Source organism: Dipodomys merriami, unplaced genomic scaffold (genome assembly GCF_024711535.1).
Source record: "Dipodomys merriami isolate MVZ:Mamm:240054 unplaced genomic scaffold, mDipMer1.0.p SCAF_11, whole genome shotgun sequence".
In the NCBI taxonomy this organism is placed as follows: domain Eukaryota; kingdom Metazoa; phylum Chordata; class Mammalia; order Rodentia; family Heteromyidae; genus Dipodomys; species Dipodomys merriami.
The window spans coordinates 37,538,654-37,545,990 of record NW_027202382.1 but is presented as its reverse complement, the minus strand read 5'-3'; the positions used below and the strand labels follow the sequence as shown (position 1 = coordinate 37,545,990).

The 7,337-nt window shown below is 50.3% G+C and overlaps 1 long non-coding RNA gene across 2 annotated transcripts; it reads right to left on the bottom strand.

The window, feature by feature from the left end:
• Positions 1–621: 621 nt before the first annotated feature.
• On the bottom strand, positions 622–6,666 carry LOC138816530 (uncharacterized). Of its 2 annotated transcripts, XR_011368680.1 has the most exons (6): positions 6,604–6,666; positions 4,428–4,514; positions 3,944–3,969; positions 3,499–3,620; positions 3,199–3,294; positions 622–1,746 (listed from the first exon to the last, which is right to left on the bottom strand). It is a non-coding gene; the product is annotated as an uncharacterized lncRNA (long non-coding RNA). The 2 variants fall into 2 exon arrangements; XR_011368678.1 differs by lacking the exon at positions 6,604–6,666 and having other exon boundaries at positions 4,428–4,580.
• Positions 6,667–7,337: the final 671 nt, after the last annotated feature.

Genomic DNA, 7,337 nt, shown 5'->3' with positions numbered 1-7,337 from the left:
AGAAATGGAAAGACTTGATAAAAATGATATTAAATGAAGTAAGCCAGGCCCAAAGAAACATAGGTCCCATGGTTTCCCTTATTTGCAATAACTAGTATATGATTGACTCAAGCACAATAGGTCAGATAAGTTGATGTTAGGGAAATGATTTTTTCTAACACATTTATAAGATGATTTCTTTGGTGCTTTGTATGTCCCTCCCCCACCGTATAACCCCTGCTTTCACTGTATTTGATATTGTTATAATGTCTGGAAGTGAAGGGAAAAAACAAATCATTTAAATAGGGATACAGGGGGGCCCAATGTAACAATGAGACGTACAAGTTTGCTGTCGAAAATGAACTTTACAACTTTGGTGGGAGGAGGGAAGAGGGCTCGGTTGGGGAACAAGGGGGAGGATGGGATGGGAAGGAGAAACAAAGGAGGAGGCTACAATGCTTGATAAGAAATGTTCTCAGTATCTTGCCTATGTAATTGTAACCCCTCTGTACAGTATTTTCACAATAAAAAGAGAGAGAAAAAAGACTCCACATAGAGGTCCCTATGGCCCAGCAATCCCACTTTCGCTCATTTACCCTATTGAATACAAACAAGACCATCCTAAAGCTACCAGAACAACTATTTATTGAAGCATTACTTATCATAGCTATGACATGTGTCTTAAAATCGATTTCACCCCATTCAGAAAATATTTTCCTTTCTATTCTACATTCAAATTGAACAGAAACAGGGCAATGACCCCCACCTGAGTAATTGCAGTATCCTTTGAATTCCAGTGCCATAGATGCAGTCTTTGAGCCCATGGAACTATCTGCACTCAATCAAGAGTTGAGGGATTAGGGCTAACACAGGCCTGTACTCTATGATTTTTGTAGCCTTGCTATTGGCAATGGGAAGCACTCATTGTCTCTCAATCAACGCTCATGGGAAACTCTCGTGCACGCTGACAAAGGCCAGAATAGCTGAAGAGGAGGGAAGGCAAGGTCAGAGCTCAAATTCTCTCATCAGGAAGACAACCTACACAGGTCAGCATGGCTTGGGCAGAGTGTGTTTTGTTGACCTCACAGAATCAGATCCAGTGATCTGCATCACAGTCATCAAAGTCAGATCCTAATAGAAATGGCAGAGCCAGGGGCAAGTGTGAGCACCATGCCCATTGCTCTACCAAAATGTCAGCTGTTCCTCTATGGCAGAGTACTGAGAATATGTGAAGCTCTGAGGGAGTTCCTGGAGGGCAGGGCAGTGTATCCAGTGGCAGGTATTAGTAGAACACTGAGGATAAGGATCCTTTGTATGTTCCTGGATTGGAGGTGGAAACGAGGGGTTGTGTGGCCTGGGCCAAATTTCTACTGTCATTTTGACATCAGAGGGCATTTGTAGAAAAATATTTGAACTGTGTTTTGGATTGAGTATCCAAGGAAGATGGCTTATTGCCTGGACCACAGAGCCACTGTGGTCCTGACTTCACGGATGTATGATGAGAAAAAATCCTGAGTGTTTTCAGGAGTGGAGGTCAGTGGAGGTTAGGGTAGGGTATGGCCTGGGCCATTCTTGGCTGGATGTGCTCAGCCATAGCCATCCAGACTAAGTAGAGACACTCTTAAATGTTGTGCTGTGTTGTCCCCTCTTCCTGTGAAGAGGTGGGGAGCTGGCTCCACACATGATCTTGGCAGGGTGGGAGAGGTCCTCTTCTGGAGCACAAACTCATATTTTGCCAACACATTCTTGTTCTCAGGCATCCTCAGACTGGTGGAAGAGGGACAGAGAGCTAAGTCAGCAGTATTGATGGGAAATAGCACACAGCAACCATTTGAGAACCTCCTACAGACAAGTTTTGAGCCAGGAGACTGCCATTTCTGCAGGCCAGCACCAGAAACACAAAGGTCCTGGGACCCCTGCCTGGAAACAGAGCCTATGGGAAATGAACTTGGGAGTCCAATTCCTTCCCTCTCTGCCTGAAGGTAGGGCAAGAGATTTCCCTCCTGTCCCCACTGCTGCCTTGATGGTCAGGATTCTCCAGACACAGCAGAGTTTCCAGAATGCACAGTATCTTAGGAGCACTGTCCTACGGGGAACACCACCAGGGGGCACACATGGACTTGGGTCCCTGCACAGCATTAATTCCAGGGGCCTCCAACTCAGTGGGCCCCCAACACTTTGCAAGACTTGTCTTTCCTGCCAGCTCTTCTTCTTCCCCAGTCTCCAAAGGCCATGATTTTCCTGTCACTTAAGTATAAGCTACACTCAACTCTGGTCCATTTTCTGGTTGTTCATTCCTAGTCAGAAGGCTCCCTCAGACTCTGACTTCCTTTCTGGAAGAAGGGAACCCAGGCCACCTACACAAGGAGAAGAGTACAGAAAACTAGCAAGGTTTGATGACAGGCAAGGGGCAATGAATGCTGATTATTCAGGCAAAGCACCTGATTAGGTCTTCAACTCAGCATATAGAAAACAGAGCAATGACATCAGCACAGTGATGTCATTTGGTGTCCCAAATCATAAGATGTCCCTCTCTGTTTTGGCTTTTGTCTATATGTGTGTGTTTGGGTCTCTGTCCTGTGATTAACTGTGTGTCTCTCCATATCGTTATGTCTTTCTTTGCATGTCTCTGAACCCCTTTTTGTCTCTCTTTAGGTCTGTCATCCTTGTAAGATGTTAGGAACTCTCCACTAATTGTAAAGAGAAGCACACTGGCAGAGAAGAGCTGGAACTTTCCCATGGTTTCTGGGATGTGTCTAGCTCTCATGTTGCCTGCACCTGGACTTGGTTCTGTTCTGAATCATCTTTCCACAACACTGACTCTGCTGCTGCTATCAGGGCCACGCTGGAGCTGCTCCTGTGATGTGGGCAGGGAGCTGCCACTGCCATTGAGGTCAGTATTGTGAATATGGGGGCTTCTGTCAGGGGCTGGCTTCCTGGAAGGAACTTTCCAAGCACACCCCTAGTTACATCTCCCCAATACCCTGCTGCTCCAGTCTAGGACCTTGGACAATCCCCCATGCTCCAATCCGGATTCCTATCTGAGGGATGAATCCCATTCACAAGAAAGGGAAAGAAAGTGAATCCCAGAGAGATGAGGCCTCTGAGCCCCAAATCAGGGATGCTGTCAGTGGGGAGAAATCAGCATCAGCCTCAGGAGTCTGTAGTTCCTGCCCTGCCTTCTAACTGGACCCTGCCAGCCTTTACCCAGCCACTTACTTCTTTTGTGCCTTTTAAATTTGTGAAAACTTCTTGCTCATGAGGTTTGCAGTGTCAGTCTGCCTCCGGGGCTCCAGTGCACACGGCAGGTCATAGCTAAGACAAAGGGTGGTGGTGAGGTGACCAAGTGTCATGCCTGTTCACTGCCAGAGTTGGCTTGAACTTCAGAGCCTGGTGGGTCACCCACATTCAGCCGACCAGAGTCTCTATCGGGTCCCACTCACCCATGGTCATACCCCAGGGCCTCTGGACCCCATTCTCAGGATGTCCCCCTCGTTCAGCCAGTGTCTGCCAACCCACCTGGCTTCCTCACTGAGCCGCTCCAGGCCCTTGAACCAGGCCAGAAAATTTTCTGCTTTGTTGAGGTGATAATATCTGCAGGTATGCTGCACATCTTTCAAATGTTGGATGGTCTCATTTTCCTGGTCAAGGAGAGCACAAGGGAAGGGACAGGGCAGGGCTGGCCTGGGCTGGGCTTTGCTGTCTAGGGAGGGACCTACCTCCTCAAGTAGCTTTGTTCACCAACCCTCCACTGATTCCCCAAATACATGTGAGATCTCACAGCTTTTCCCTCACACTCAATCCCTGGGCTCTCCTGCATACTACTACACAGCCTACTATAACTCAGGCTGGACCTTCTGTCTCTTCCCATTATTCCCATGCAGAAATGGCAGCTCATCATGCTTGACAGGAGAAACTTGCAGGTCCCTACCCACCCTGTCCTGTCTGGACAGCTCACACTCACCTTAATTTCTCCATCTGAGATTTTTCCTAGAAGAGAGAGGGCATTGTAGTTAAAATTTGGCCCCATGTCTTTATGGACCTCCACCCAGGGCCCCTTCTAGCCTGGGAAACACATGTGCATATACAGGGATAGGGCCATCATTCAGAGAAGGGCTGGGCACAGGGCATCAAGTCAGGATCAGGGACTGTGTTGTCTAACACCTGTGATCCTAGGAGAGCGACTGCAGCATCAGGTGAAAGGCCTTTTTCTTAGGAACACTAGGCTTCAGTTGGGCCTAGCTTCCCTCCAATGAGGGACTTGAAATCTCAGCTGTTCAATGTGCACAAACTCAGTGGTCAGGCAGCTGTGGCAAGCAGCTGCTCAGAGGGGCACAGGACTCAGCTCTTAGGATGTGCTCCAGGCTGTCAGGCGGGCCAGAGCTCAGGACTCACAGGGAACTGTGTCCTCGAGTTCTCAAGCTGCCAGCATGGGCCTGGCTACTCACATCGTGGATATCCTGATATGCAGAATGTATCATCATGAGGTCCATCAGGAAGATTCCCTGGTAGGGATTGATGCCCTTTGTCATCTCCTGTAGAATTGGGAGGGTGATGGTCAGGGCCCAGGGCCCATCTCATACCCAATCTCACACGGCATCTCAGTCAGTCCTCAGCCTTACGGCTGCTTCCATGGCACAGCGTCTTGGGGAACCTGGGATTCCCCCTTTGTGTCTAAGGCCAGTTCTTGCTGCCTGGTTCTCCAAACTGCCCCAGGTCCAAATCTAGGCTGGCATATGCAGAACACAAAGTGCTGCAGCACCCTCTGCCCATCTCTCCTAGGCTCTGCCAATTCCTGGCTCCACTGGATTTACTTCCTGTATCCCATCTGACAGCTAGCTCATCAAGACCACATCTGCTAGAGTGCAAATCCCCCTCTACTTGTGATCCCTTGGCAGTGAGGCCAAAGGTAAAGGGAGGTAGGCTGGGTTGTGCCTCTTCTGTCTCAGGCAACCTGGCCTAGGTCCCAGTCACTCACCACCTTTTGCAACCACCTGGGCCCTTCTTGGAGCTGCTTCTCCTTTGTGGCCAAGTTGCAAGACTCCTGCCAGGATTATGGAGGTTGTTAGTGAGTGCTATGTGCTGTCTGTCTTTCTAGTGTCATTGTCTTACTATAGGGACTGACATGGCTGCTAGATTGTGTCAAAGCATCTACCACCTGGCAGAGGAGTTCTAGCTCTGCCTTTGCTCCAGCACTCACTGCTGTGGGCTCTGGCTGGGGAGCTGGCCTCCTCTGCCTGCTCCCTCATCTGTCAAGTCTGCCTCATAGCATTGGGGGGGAGGGGCAGTCAGGGACTCCTGCTGTCTGCCACCAATGGTGCTGTGCTGACTCAGAACCCTGGAGGTTTCATTTCATTCTCCTGTTTGGTCAGCTCAAATGCCAGCCTGGTTGGTCAGCCCTGTGAGCTCCATAACCCTTCCTATCAGGGAAGAGAAAATTGAGGTGCAGAGAAGGCTAGTGATCTCTCCAATGCCCTGAAAGTCAGCAAGGGAAGGAGAACAAGAGGTTCTGAGCAGATTCCAGTCTGCTACAGTTTTTCTTGCATCAGGGTCCTTAGAAAAGGTGAGCAGAGAGGGAGAGTGCCATGGACTTTCAGACTCCTTCCTGAACCCAAAGTCCTGGCTATCTTCAGCTGGGAATGGTAGGGTTCCAGACCACTGGAACATCTTCCCCTCTTTCCCCAGCACCTGCTCATGGTCTGGGAAAGGAAACCGTGGCTCTGTGCAGTCCTGTGCAGCATAGTTTGGGGAAGGCCAGAATACACCCATGGGCATATATGCCATTTGCTAACAATGGGAGGCTAGGGCTCTCAGTAGGAGGAGTCCCAAATCTTGGGTACCTTCTGCTTCACTGGACAACCTTGTATCCCCACTCACATCTCAACCTCAGTGACTTCCTAGGAATCCACAAGTCCTGACCTGCATAAGTGCCTAGCAGTCCCTTCCCTTCCCTCCTCCCCAATAGAATGTAAGCCCTTCAGGATGTCAATGACTCCCCCGTGTTCCCCCTGCACCTCTGCCCTCTGTCTTCACTTCCTAATGCCAGACCTTTTGCAGCAGCTCTCTGCTCTTGGAGTAATTGTTTTCAGGAGAAGCGAGTTTTTCCAGTTTGTGGAATGTGTGCAAGGAGTCTCTGTGGGAGGGGCAGAGAGAAGGTGACAATTGGAAGGTGGGGGAGTAGGAGTTGGACTCCATTTAGTTTGGGGAGCAAGCTGCCCATGTGGCTGCACAATAGGGTTGAAAATGGGTTCAAAGAGCTCTATGAATCCACTGGGCAGGAGGAATTGCTTCTTCCTGGCATAACCATGAGCCATCCCCCTTCCACTAAGCAGCTCTGCTTTCATTTCAAGTGGACATAGATTCCTAGACACCACAGAACACCTGGTGAGCTTCTGTGTGTGTGTGTGTGTGTGCGTGTGTGTGTGTGTGTGTGTGTGTGTGTGTGTGTGTGTGTGTGTGTGTGTGTGTCTATGTAGATTGTCTGACAGGAGGTATCTGAAGCCTGATAAGAATTATCCAAGCTGGGTAAAGGGAATGAGGATCCCAACTGGTCATTTGTGTCCAGAGCTCAGGAATTGTGACACCTATCAGGCTATCAGGTTTGCTATGAGAATAGGGACCCACCTGCAGACCTCTTGCCATGTTGTCTTCAGTCGGAAGATGGCCGCGCTCTACATGGCAGAGATGATGGCATGGAGTGAGGAGAAGTTCCTCAGGTCTCGGCAAGCCTGGAGAGGAAGATTGTGTGAGTCTTGCCTGACACAGCCGCCGCCTCTTGGTATGGACAAGAGAGGGATTCTGGGAGTGTCAAGACCTGGCCAGGGATGTAGGTCACCCAGGGGGATTCAGGTGTCCCTTGAGCTGAGGAGCAGGACAGTGAGGGGTCAGCCAAGGGGTGGCTGGGACTGGCTAGCCCTGGGACACATGGGCCTGGTAGGAGGGACTGGGCTCCATGGAGGGCTCTGATCACAATTGCAAGATGCAGAATAGAGAAATTGGAAGGCAGAGGAGATTCCCTAGGCAGCAGAGCCTGTAGCGTACCGTGGCCACCTGAATCCAGTGTTCGACCACACGCACTCTGTCTGGGGCTTTCATGCTGAAGTCCCCCAGACAGGTGGTTTTGACACAGGAACATACGTTGTTAAAGTGTGCCACCATGTCCCGGATGGTGGGGGCCAAGTGCTCCTTGCCCTTCTTGTGCCTCTGGGACCAGATGGATCCCAGGCACTGGTTGGGCACTTCTCAAACAGCTCCTGGGGAAGATGGCCAGGGTCACCAGGCTGGGACACACCACAGTGCCCAGGCCCAGGCCCTGGGATCCCTCCTCACATGCACAAAGGCATGGAGATGAGAGCATG